Source organism: Bufo bufo, chromosome 5, assembly GCF_905171765.1.
Source record: "Bufo bufo chromosome 5, aBufBuf1.1, whole genome shotgun sequence".
Lineage (NCBI taxonomy): Eukaryota > Metazoa > Chordata > Amphibia > Anura > Bufonidae > Bufo > Bufo bufo.
In genome coordinates, this window is record NC_053393.1 from 497554696 (window position 1) to 497568482 (window position 13787).

The following is a 13787-nucleotide window of genomic DNA, read 5'->3' on the forward strand; positions in this document are numbered from 1 at the left end:
AGGGATTGGATTACATGGTGAAAACGGGTCAGGGGAATCCAAATTGGAAAAAAAAAAGCTTGGTAAAGATGTACATGTGGTAAGCAACTACAGAAGCATATCTGTTAAACACCATAGTAATCCTGGAAAACACCTTAAGCCTATTATTATTATCATCCTTTGGTGGTCTGTGACATGGGCAATTACATTACACTGTCGCTCCGCGCGGCACAGACTTTCTTAGAGTGAATCCTAGCAGCTTCAAGATGAAATCATACAGGTGAGAAGTATAGGTTACGAATGGAAGACGACAAGTTATGAGCCAAAGACTACAATGGAGAGAACTGCTGCCAACCTTGTCTTCTACCCATCTGCACTGCAGCTCCTGGCTGGTGTGTACTACTAAATTGGGGTTACAGGACCCACAAACTCCTGCTAGGTGGGGGGGTTCCATAAAAGGGATCCTCAACTATTAGACAGGTAGAGGTTCCTCCTCTTGAACATAACACAAATCTCTCTAGTCACTGACAACAATCAGAAATCTGTATATGATGTTCCTTCCGCATCTGTATTTTGCCGATCTGTGGACTGCAAAACTGATACGGTTGTGTGCATGAGGACTTCATCACATAAAACTAACCACCGGTCTGCTTTATTTACTAGATCCATGTCTAGATTGGTCCCAGCTAAGAAAATGCAGAGTATTCATATATCACCCTAAATTCTAGGGCAGGGATCAGCAACCTCCAGCTGTTGTGAAACTACAACTCCCAACATGCACACTTGCTTATCTGTCCTCGAACTCCCATACAAGTAAAGGAAGCATGCCGGGAGTTGTAGTTTCACAACAGCTGGAGTGCCGAAGGTTGCTGATCCCTTCTCTAGGGTGATATGGTTGGCTTCCATGTCACAGTTTTGCTGCCACTTTTTTAAATGGTGGCTCATCACTTTGACAACCACGTCATCCAATATTTCCAGCATTCTGGAATCCTGTCTTATAGTCATCTACGGCAGAAGCAAAATCTGACATTAGACATTTCATCACACTGGCCAGACTCAGATAAATGTTGACTGAACCTACTGATTTCACCAGGATCTGCTGACGTTGGAAGGTTTCTCGACTAACACTGGACATTGACCTGTGGGGATTAGCTATATTGGTTTTCAGGACAAAGCCCTGATTTGAAAGTTACTGCTTGTTACAGGACAGATATCAGAGCCGTGTCTTATAACGAGCTGTAACCCTCGCAGGATCAGGACACAGTTTTAGCCCATGAGAGTAGATAGTGAGGGCTCGAACTGATTGACTGCAAGCAGAGGTATTTGAATCCTTGAGAAACTGATGAAGAAAATATAGCAAGAAATTGTATGCCTCTCCTTTACACATGAATAGCCTTTGTTATGCCATCAGTGTCGGATTAGTGGGGTCAGACTACTGCCACTTGCATAGATACCTAGAAAAAAGGGTCATGTATCTTGCATTGTACCCTTTTGAAACTATGACCCAAGATTGCATTGGAATTTCAACTAAGCAACCAGTGAGAAGAGGCATGGTTTTGAGGGAAAAAAAAAGTCATTTTAGATACAGGTAAGACTGCGTTCATATACAAATTACATGACAAAATAACGTGGTCTTAAGAGGCAGGAAATGCTCAACCCCATTTGCAGTTGTGCATCTATACCCGGGGGAGCAAATCCTGCACATATGGTCTGTTGCTAATGGCGATCCCCTGCAAAACGTGCTTGCAATGGGGGATGCCCGCAGCGGACCATAAGTGCCACAAGGACATCCTACACTAGATGGCAAAATGTATGGATGTAAATGACTATTAAAAAAAAACATTTACAAAGAATAGGTGCACTACTGTGGTGGATGCAAACAACCAAATCTGACTAAACCCTCACACTGATGTTAAAATGAGACTTTAGCCAATATATCCTTATATTAACCCCTTAAGGACACATGACGTATGGGTACGGCATGTTTCCCGAGTCCTTAAGGACACATGACGTACCGGTACGTCATGTGTTGTTCCGATCACTGCCGCCCGGCCGGCTGTGATCGGAACAAGGTGCCTAAATCATTGAGCAGGCACCTCGGCTAAATGCGCGGGGGGGTCCCGTGACCCCCCCATGTCCGCGATCGCAACAAACCGCAGGTCAATTCAGACCTGCGGTTTGTTGCGCTTTCTGCTGTTTCTGATCGCTGCGGTCCCTGACCGCGGCGATCAGAAACTTTAGTGTGCCGAAAATATATTTTTATCACCCCCCCCCTGCACCTCTGAATGATTTTAGCCCGGTGGGAGGTGCAGGGGGGGTGTTGCGGGCGGTGCGGGAGGCGGGCGGTGCGGCAGGCGGGATCGCGATCCCCCGCCCGCCTCCCATTGAATAATCGTTGGTGTAGAGTGGGTATACCAGGGTGCCAGCACATTGCTGACACCCTGGTATAAACGGCTGACATCGGTGATGCGATGTCAGCCGTTTAACCCTTTCCATACAGCGGTCCGTACGGACCGCTGTATGGAAAAAGTTAACAGTAAGAGGGAGCTCCCTCCCTCTCCGATCGGGGGGCTGCTGTGCCTTTGCAGCCCCCCGATGGAGAGGGAGAGAGCTCCCAGACAGCCCCCCGCCAGATCCCATCCTTACCCTTCCCCGTCTGCGAAGTTCTGAGCAGACGGGGAAGGTTCCCATGGCAACAGGACGCCTCTCAGGCGTCCTGCTGTCCATGGTGCTGAACAGATCTGTGCTGAAAGCATAGATCTGTTCAGTGTAAGTAAAATACAGTACAGAACAATATATATTGTACTGTACTGTATTATACAGACATCAGACCCACTGGATCTTCAAGAACCAAGTGGATCTGGGTAAAAAAAAAAGTGAAAAAAAGTGAAAAAAAAGTAAAAATCCAAAAACACATTTATCACTGATTAAAAATTAAAAAAATAACATTCCCTACACATGTTTGGTATCGCCGCGTCCGTAACGACCTGATCTATAAAACGGTCATGTTACTTTACCCGAACGGTGAACGCCATAAAAATAAAAAATAAAAAACTATGATGAAATTGAAATTTTGCTCACCTTACTTCCCAAAAAAAGGTAATAAAAGTGATCAAAAAAGTCGCATGTACGCCAAAATTGTAGCAATCAAACCGTCATCTCATCCCGCAAAAAATGAGACCCTACTTAAGATAATCACCCAAAAACTGAAAAAACTATGGCTCTTAGACTATGGAGACACTAAAACATAATTTTTTTTGTTTCAAAAATGAAATCATTGTGTAAAACTTACATAAATAAAAAAAAAGTATACATATTAGGTATTGCCGCGTCCGTATCGACCGACTCTATAAAAATATCACATGACCTAACCTCTCAGGTGACCACCGTAAAAAAAAAAAAAAAAAACTGTGTAAAAAAAGCAATTTTTTGTCATCTTACATCACAAAAAGTGTAATAGCAAGCGATCAAAAAGTCATATGCACCCCAAAATAGTGCCAATCAAACCGTCATCTCCTCCCGCAAAAAATGAGACCCTACTTAAGATAATCGCCCAAAAACTGAAAAACTATGACTCTTAGACTATGGAGACACTAAAACTTTTTTTTGTTTTAAAAATGAAATCATTGGGTAAAACTTACATAAATTAAAAAAATGTAATACATATTAGGTATCGCCGCGTCCGTGACAACCTGCTCTATGAAATTACCACATGATCTAACCTGTCAGATGAATGTTGTAAATAACAAAAAAAAAAAAACGGTGCCAAAAAAGCTAATTCTTGTTACCTTGCCGCACAAAAAGTGTAATATAGAGCAACCAAAAATCATATGTACCCTAAACTAGTACCAACAATACTGCCACCCTATCCCGTAGTTTCTAAAATGGGGTCACTTTTCTGGAGTTTCTACTCTAGGGGTGCATCAGGGGGGCTTCAAATGGGACATGGTGTCAAAAAAACAGTCCAGCAAAACCTGCCTTCCAAAAACCGTATGGCATTCCTTTCCTTCTGCGCCCTGCCGTGTGCCCGTACAGCGGTTTACGACCACATATGGGGTGTTTCTGTAAACTACAGAATCAGGGCCATAAATAATGAGTTTTGTTTGGCTGTTAACCCTTGCTTTGTAACTGGAAAAAAAATATTAAAATGGAAAATCTGCCAAAAATGTGAAATTTTGAAATTGTGTCTCTATTTTCCATTAAATCTTGTGCAACACCTAAAGGGTTAACAAAGTTTGTAAAATCAGTTTTGAATACCTTGAGGGGTGTAGTTTCTTAGATGGGGTCACTTTTATGGAGTTTCTACTCTAGGGGTGCATCAGGGGGGCTTCAAATGGGACATGGTGTCAAAAAAACAGTCGGCGCACCTTTCACTCTACGCCCCGCTGTGTGACCGTACAGTAGTTTACGGCCACATATTGGGTGTTTCTGTAAATGGCAGAGTCAGGGCAATAAAGATACAGTCATGTTTGGCTGTTAACCCTTGCTTTGTTAGTGAAAAAAATGGGTTAAAATTGAAAATTAGGCAAAAAAATGAAATTCTCAAATTTCATCTCCATTTGCCAATAACTCTTGTGCAACACCTAAAGTGTTAACGACGTATGTAAAATCAGTTTTGAATACCTTGAGGGGTGTAGTTTCTTAGATGGGGTCACTTTTAGGGAGTTTCTCCTCTAGGGGTGCATCAGGGGGCTTCAAATGGGACATGGTGTAAATAAACCAGTCCATAAAAATCAGCCTACCAAAAACCAAACAGCGCACCTTTCACTCTACGCCCCGCTGTGAGGCCGTACAGTAGTTTACGGCCACATATTGGGTGTTTCTGTAAACAGCAGAGTCAGGGCAATAAAGATACTGTCTTGTTTGGCTGTTAACCCTTGCTTTGTTAGTGGAAAAAATGGGTTAAAATGAAAAATTAGACAAAAAAATCAAATTCTCAAATTTCCTCCCCATTTGCCAATAACTCTTGTGCAACACCTAAAGGGTTAACAATGTATGCAAAATCAGTTTTGAATACCTTGAGGGGTGTAGTTTCTTAGATGGGGTCATTTTTGGGTGGTTTCTATTATGTAAGCCTCGCAAAGTGACTTCAAACCTGAACTGGTCCCTAAAAATTGAGTTTTTGTAAATTTCGGAAAAATTTCAAGATTTGCTTCTAAACTTCTAAGCCTTATAACATCCCCAAAAAATAAAATATCATTCCCAAAACAATTCAAGCATGAAGTAGACATATGGGGAATGTAAAGTCATCACAATTTTTTGGGGTATTACTATGTATTACAGAAGTAGAGAAACTGAAACTTTGAAATTTGCAAATTTTTCCAAATTTTTGGTAAATTAGGTATTTTTTTGTGCAAAAAAAATAATTTTTTTGACTTCATTTTACCAGTGTCATGAAGTACAATATGTGACGAAAAAACAATCTCAGAATGGCCTGGATAAGTCAAAGCGTTTTAAAGTTATTAGCACTTAAAGTGACACTGGTCAGATTTCCAAAAAATGGCCTGGTCCTTAAGGTGAAAATGAGCCCGGTCCTTAAGGGGTTAAGGACATACCGGAGCCCACGCACCACGTCAAGGTATCTCAAGTGGCACGGGACCTAACACTAACCTACCTGTGCCGTATGGGCAGTACCAGGGGCCAGTGGGCGAATTACGGGAGCGTAAGGTCTGACTCACAACAAACAGCTACCAGTTGCCTCCAGTGTGAAACCACATATACAATGGGAGGAGAGAGGAGCCGCTGAGTCCCACCCATGGCTGACTAATATGGCGCAGGCCTCACAGGTGCACCTAAATGTTGCCTATAGATGGAAATCAAGGCACATTCAAATTTGGAGTTAGCGTTAGGTCCTGTGCCACTTGAGATACCTTGGGGTGGTGCGCGGGCTCTGGTATGTCCTTAAAGGGGTTCTGCAGTTTTTTTTAACTGATGAGCTATCCTCTGAATAGACCATTAGCATCTGATCCGCGGGGGTCCAACATCTGGGACCCCTGCCGATCAGCTGTTTGAGAAGGCAGCGGCGCTGGAGGTAGCGCTGCGGCTTTTTCGATGTTTACCACAGGCCCAGTGACGTCACAACTAGTATCAATGGCCGGGGCGGGGCTAAGCTCTGTTCACTTGAATGGAGCTTAGCTGCGCCCAGGCCAGTGATACTAGTCGTGACGTCACTGGGCCTGCGGTAAACAGCGAGAAGGCCACGGCACTACTGCCAGCGCCGGTGCCTTCTCAAACAGCTGATCGGCAGGGGTCCCAGGTGTCGGACCCCCGCCGATCAGATGCTGATGATCTATCCAGAGGAGTGTGAAAGTAGCCTAACTTTAAAATTCAGCACAACCCTTTTAACTTTATCACATATGATTGGAAACTGGAAATGCAATGAACTATTTCCACTTAGCACCTGACACCCAAAGATCAGTGAAGAAATTAGATCACATTGGATCCTGTGATTAAAATTGCTTATTATTAAATGTATGTAACCGATTTAAACTGATGTACTTCATTAGGCCTCATTCACACAACCATCGTTTGGATCTGCATTTTTTGCAAATTGCACATGGACCCATTCATTTCTATGGGTCTGTAAAAAATGTGGACAGCACCCGGATGTCATCCGCGCGGCCCTTCTGCAAACTATAGAACCTGTCCTATTCTCGTCCGTTTTGTGGACTCTTGTCCAGACAGTTCTATTAGGAAAATGCGGCATGCACCCGGCCGGTATCTATCCGTATGTTGCCTATCCGCAAAATACATGCAGTCATGCACTGTATGTATTGTGCGGATTGGCCACATGCAGGCCTTAGTATTAGAAATTATGGAGATCAATATAAAGAGGTCGTCTTAGGCTTCCTTCAGAGACAGTTTTTTTGGGGGGCTTCTAAAAAGAATGCTGTAAAATTTGTGCACTTATTTTTTTAAATCGTTTTTGTTATGGTAAAGTTTTTCTTGTTACACATTTTTGACTTTCACACCATTTTTTTAGGTGTTTTTTTTCCCATAAAGAAATCAGCGGAGTAAACGCCTGAAAAAATGCCATACCTACAGCATACTGCATTTTGAAAAAATATTGTCATGGTCCCAAAAAAAAATCACCACAAGCCACAAAAAAACAGGCACTGTTTGTAGTGGATTTAATAATTTCCTTATAATTTTCTTACTACAAACATCTGGTCTCCATGTTAGGACGTCAGTAACAAAAACGACATATAGTGAAATAAGGACAAAACAAATGCCCCAAACAGGACAGCACAGAAAACTACTAAAAAAGAAAGAGTGCACAGATGAAATGCTCATCTAGGCAATATACAGTTATAAAAACACTACTATAAAAAGACATGGTGGTGACCCCTAATATGGTTACACACTACGTTCACATCTCCATTATAGATGGTCCGACATACAGTGGGGGAAATAATTATTTGACCCCTCACTGATTTTGTAAGTTTGTCCAATGACAAAGAAATGAAAAGTCTCAGAACAGTATCATTTCAATGGTAGGTTTATTGTAACAGTGGCAGATAGCACATCAAAAGGAAAATCGAAAAAATAACTTTAAATAAAAGATAGCAACTGATTTGCATTTCATTGAGTGAAATAAGTATTTGAACCCCTACCAACCATTAAGAGTTCTGGCTCCCACAGAGTGGTTAGACACTTCTACTCAATTAGTCACCCTCATTAAGGACACCTGTCTTAACTAGTCACCTGTATAAAAGACACCTGTCCACAGAATCAATCAATCAAGCAGACTCCAAACTCTCCAACATGGGAAAGACCAAAGAGCTGTCCAAGGATGTCAGAGACAAAATTGTAGACCTGCACAAGGCTGGAATGGGCTACAAAACCATTAGCAAGAAGCTGGGAGAGAAGGTGACAACTGTTGGTGCGATTGTTCGAAAATGGAAGGAGCACAAAATGACCATCAATCGACCTCGCTCTGGGGCTCCACGCAAGATCTCACCTCGTGGGGTGTCAATGGTTCTGAGAAAGGTGAAAAAGCATCCTAGAACTACACGGGAGGAGTTAGTTAATGACCTCAAATTAGCAGGGACCACAGTCACCAAGAAAACCATTGGAAACACATTACACCGCAATGGATTAAAATCCTGCAGGGCTCGCAAGGTCCCCCTGCTCAGGAAGGCACATGTGCAGGCCCGTCTGAAGTTTGCCAATGAACACCTGAATGATTCAGAGAGTGACTGGGAGAAGGTGCTGTGGTCTGATGAGACCAAAATAGAGCTCTTTGGCATTAACTCAACTCGCTGTGTTTGGAGGAAGAAAAATGCTGCCTATGACCCCCAAAACACCGTCCCCACCGTCAAGCATGGGGGTGGAAACATTTTGCTTTGGGGGTGTTTTTCTGCTAAGGGCACAGGACAACTTATTCGCATAAACGGGAAAATGGACGGAGCCATGTATCGTGAAATCCTGAGCGACAACCTCCTTCCCTCTGCCAGGAAACTGAAAATGGGTCGTGGATGGGTGTTCCAGCACGACAATGACCCAAAACATACAGCAAAGGCAACAAAGGAGTGGCTCAAGAAGAAGCACATTAAGGTCATGGAGTGGCCTAGTCAGTCTCCGGACCTTAATCCAATCGAAAACCTATGGAGGGAGCTCAAGCTCAGAGTTGCACAGAGACAGCCTCGAAACCTTAGGGATTTAGAGATGATCTGCAAAGAGGAGTGGACCAACATTCCTCCTAAAATGTGCGCAAACTTGGTCATCAATTACAAGAAACGTTTGACCTCTGTGCTTGCAAACAAGGGTTTTTCCACCAAGTATTAAGTCTTTTTTTGTTAGAGGGTTCAAATACTTATTTCACTCAATGAAATGCAAATCAGTTGCTATCTTTTATTTAAAGTTATTTTTTCGATTTTCCTTTTGATGTGCTATCTGCCACTGTTACAATAAACCTACCATTGAAATGATACTGTTCTGAGACTTTTCATTTCTTTGTCATTGGACAAACTTACAAAATCAGTGAGGGGTCAAATAATTATTTCCCCCACTGTACATGCTGGCTGTCGGACGGACAGAAACCCGGCTTTTACGCTGGAAAGCAGCCGGATCCCATTATAGTCAATAGGGATTTGGCGGAGATGTGTTGCATCCAGCAGGTTGTTCTCTGCCGGAGCAACCTGCTGGAAACATTCACCAGAGATGTGAACGTAGCCTAAAAAGTTATAACTTAAACCAGACTAAGGCTACTTTCACACTAGCGCTTGATCGGATCCGTTCTGAACGGATCCGATCATATTAATGCAGACGGAGGCTCCGTTCAGTACGGATCCGTCTGCATTAATAACTTAGAAAAATTTCTAAGTGCGAAAGTAGCCTGAGCGGATCCGTTCAGACTTTCAATGTAAAGTCAATAGGGGACGGATCCGCTTGAAGATTGAGCCATATGGTGTCATCTTCAAGCGGATCCGTTCCCATTGACTTACATTGTAAGTCTGGACGGATCCGCACGGCCAGGCGGACACCCGAACGCTGCAAGCAGCGTTCAGCTGTCCGCCTGGCCGTGCGGAGACGAGCGGAGCGGAGGCTGAACGCCGCCAGACTGATGCAGTCTGAGCGGATCCGCATCCATTCAGACTGCATCAGGGCTGGACGGAAGCGTTCTGCTCCGCTCGTGAGCCCCTTCAAACGGAGCTCACGAGCGGACAGCAGAACGCTAGTGTGAAAGTAGCCTAAGGCTGGTTTCACACGGGTGTTGTGGGAAAAGATGTGGGTGTGTTGCGGGAACGTGCACAATTTTTCAGCGCGAGTGCAAAACATTGTATAATGCGTTTTGCACGCGCGTGAAAAAAATCTGCATGTTTGGTACCCAAACCCGAACTTCACAGAAGTTCGGGTTTGGGCTAGGTGTTGTGTAGATTGTATTATTTTCCCTTATAACATGGTTATAAGGGAAAATAATAGCATTCTTTAATACAGAATGCATAGTACAATAGGGCTGGAGGGGTTAAAAATAAATAAATAATAATTTAACTCACCTTAATCCACTTGTTCTCTCAGCCTGGCTTCTCTTCTGTCTTCTTTCTTCAGGACCTGGGTAAAGGACCTGTGGTGAAGTCACTGTGCTCATCACATGGTCCATCACATGATCGATCACCATGGTGATGGATCATGTGATGGTTGCAGTGACGTCATTATAGGTCCTTTTCCTCACAGATGAAGGCAGAAGACAAGCCGGGCTGCGCGAACAAGTGGATTAAGGTGAGTTTAATTTATTTTTTTAATTCCTCCAGCCCTATTGTACTATGCATTCTGTATTAAGAATGCTATTATTTTCCCTTATTACCAAGTTATAAAGGAAAATAATAATGATCGGGTCTCTATCCCGATCGTCTCCTAGCAACCGTGCGTGAAAATCACTTGCTTGCGATTTTCACGCAGCCCCATTCACTTCTATGGGGCCTGCGTTGCGTGAAAAACACACAATATAGAACATGCTGCGATTTTCAGGCAACGCACAAGTGATGCGTGAAAATCACTGCTCATGTGCACAGCCCCATAGAAATGAATGGGTCCAGATTCAGTGCGGGTGCAATGCGTTCACCTCACGCATTGCACCCGCGCGGAAATCTCGCCTGCGTGAAACCAGCCTAAGGTCTTCTTCATATGTCCATGCCCAGTTGACTTCCATCTGTGAAGGGTCTGTTGTTGGACCATGCGTATTCTATGTGCACGGCTAAGGGTACTTTCACACTAGCGGTTTTCTTTTCCGGTGTTGAGTTCCGTCACAGGAACTCAATACTGGAAAAAAAAACTGATCAGTTTTATCCTAATGCATTCTGAATGGAGAGCATTCCATTCAGGATACATCAGTTCAGTCCCTCTTACGTTTTTTGGCAGGAGAAAAAACCGCAGCATGCTGCAGTTTTCTCTCCAGCCTAAAATCCTGAACACTTGCCGGAACTGCACATGCGCAGACCTTTAAGAATGCAAAATAAATAAATACCGAATCCGTTTTTCCGGATGACACCAGAGAGACGGATCCGGTATTTCTTCTTCATTTAGGTTTTATTGAGTTTTTGCAATATAACAATATAAAACAGTTGCAAATTCACGTGATATGAACATTTCAAGTATGATGTCTATAGAACTGTAATGGATATATAGAACCTGACATCAGACAATATAAACCACGGAACAATATGAGGTAGAAATGCCCAAGTGGACATGTAGATTATGATAGTAGACAAACAGACGAGACATTAGACAAGGGGGGAGGGAAGGAGGGAGAAGGGAAAGGGGTTGCAGCTTCTTTTGAAGAGGTTAGACCTGCGCATCCCGAAATGAGGATGAGGAGCGAAAGGCTTTCCAGGGGCTCCATGTCTTCACATATCGTAAGGTGTCAGCGGGTGTAATACTAATGAGGTCTTCTAGTCTCTGATACAGGGCGATTTCATCAAACCACTCAGGCGAGGGGGGAGAGGTGGATTTCCAATGCCTGGGAATCACCGCCTTCGCTGCCTGTACCATGTATTTTAGAAGGGATTTCTTATATGCTGGGACATTCAGGACACAGTCGAACAGCAAGAGGGCTTCTGGAGAATTTTGAATGGGGACACCTGTGACTTCCTTGATTGTTTTGTGAACAAAGTTCCAGAAAGGCCGAAAGCCGCTACAATTCCACCACACGTGGATCATCGTGCCCTCCTCCGTGAGACACCTCCAGCAACGGTCCGATACTGTCGGGAACCATTTGTGGAGTAACGCTGGTACTCTGTACCATCTAGATACAATTTTGTAGCTCGTTTCTTGAGCTTTGGCCGAAACTGTTGATTTGTGCGATAGAAGGAAGCATCTGTTCCACTGGGCTGGGGTATAGTGGTTTCCCAGATCCCGCTCCCAGGCTTGACAATATGGAGGAAGGCATGAGGATCGCTGGTGTATCAGCAGCTTGTACACAGAAGATATGGGGTGTAAGACCACTGAGGGGGAAACACACATCTGCTCAAACTCAGTGAGTTTTCGGGCTAGAGTGTGGGTTTTGCTTAAAGAGGTATAAAAGTGATGAAGCTGCAGATACTCGAAGGAATTACGAGTTAATGGAGTTTCTAGTATTTGGGACAGAAGTTTCAGTGTGGGACCTGAAAGGACACGGTAGAACCTGATCGGGCGGATTCTTGTGCCCTGAAGAAAGGGTCTGGGTGAGCGGCCTGGAGGGAATCTGGGGTGGTCAGTTACCGGTACTAGAGGGCCTTTGGGGTCAATCAATCAAGTTGGGCGACCTATGGATGCTAAGGTTGCAAGGGTATGATAGGCAGAGAAGGACAAATGCGATAACATATGGCGTGGAGAGCCCACCAACCATGGGAGGGTTGTTACAGAACACAGTGAGGTGTCCTGTGTAATTTGCACCCATGATTTGGATGTGTCAGTACGCGTCATGTCCAACAGTCGAGGATAGGCTGCAGAGTGGTAGTATAGTCGACAGTCTGGGAGACCCACCCCTCCAGTTTCCTTGGTGCGAGTCATTATCTCCCATTTTATCCGCGGTCGGCCAGGAGCCCACACAAACTGCGTGAAGCATCTGCGAAGTTGGGACCAGGATGTGGACGGGGTGCGAAGGGGGATGGTTTGTAAAAGGTACAGTAGTTTTAGTAAGAGGGTCATCTTTAATATACTGATCCTACCAAACCAGGAGAAGTCTCGTTTGCGCCATCCATCTAGGTCTTTTTGGAACTGTAGGAGAAGGGGCGTGAAGTTCAGTTTATGGAGTCGTGAGAGATCTGCTGTCACCTTTATCCCCAGATATGTTATACCACTTGGTGGCCAAGCAAAGGGAAAAGAAGCCTTAAGGGCAGGGGTCAGGTTTTTTGGCAAAGAGACATCCAGGGCCTCCAATTTAGACATGTTAATTTTTAAATTGGACCAAGCACCAAAGTGAGATATTTCCCGAAGCAAAGATGGCAGAGAAATGCGTGGGTTGGTTATGTAGAGAAGGAAATCATCGGCAAACACCGCACATTTATATTCTTGTGATCCAATCTTTATTCCCGAGATATCTGGATTGGCGCATATGGAGGCCAGCAGGTGTTCCATGACCAGGACGTATAGCAAGGGGGATAATGGGCAGCCTTGCCGTGTCCCATTGTGGATTGGAAAGGGGGGGGGGGGAAAGGGCTCTATTTACTTTAACTCTAGCAGTGGGGTGTTGGTATAATGTCAGGATCTTTGACAGGAATATCGGGCCCAGGCCTATGTGTGAGAGAGTCTCTCGGATGGCGCGCCAAGATATCCGGTCGAAGGCCTTTTCTGCTTCTAGGGAAAGTATCATAAGGGGGATCTTCTTTGATTTGGCATAATGGATGATATCTAAGGTTTTAAGAGAGTGTTATCCCGGGCCTCCCTCCCCGGCACAAACCCGACCTGGTCATTGCAGATCAGTGAAGGTAGATAAGTACCGTATTTTTCACCCCATAAGACGCACTTTTTCTCCCCCCCCAAAATGGGGGGAAAATGCCCCTGCGTCTTATGGGGTGAATGCTTGCAGTTTTACATCGCAAGCTGCGATGTACGAGCGAGCAGGGACTCGGGGAGGGACTGGGAGGAAGAGCTGGGGGCCGGCAATAGCGGCTGGGTGGTGCTGTCAGTGTAGTATAGCCCCGCCCCGCCGCTCCGGTATACTAATATAAGATGTCTTATTCAATTAATAGTTATTAAACATGCCCCCTCACTCCTAATAGTACCTTACATCCTAACAGCTTCTGTAGAATGCAGGCAGGCCAGGCGGGCGGCAGCGTAACTCCCTGATGTCACGTGCCTGCGCCGCCTACTTTATGAATGAAGCAGGC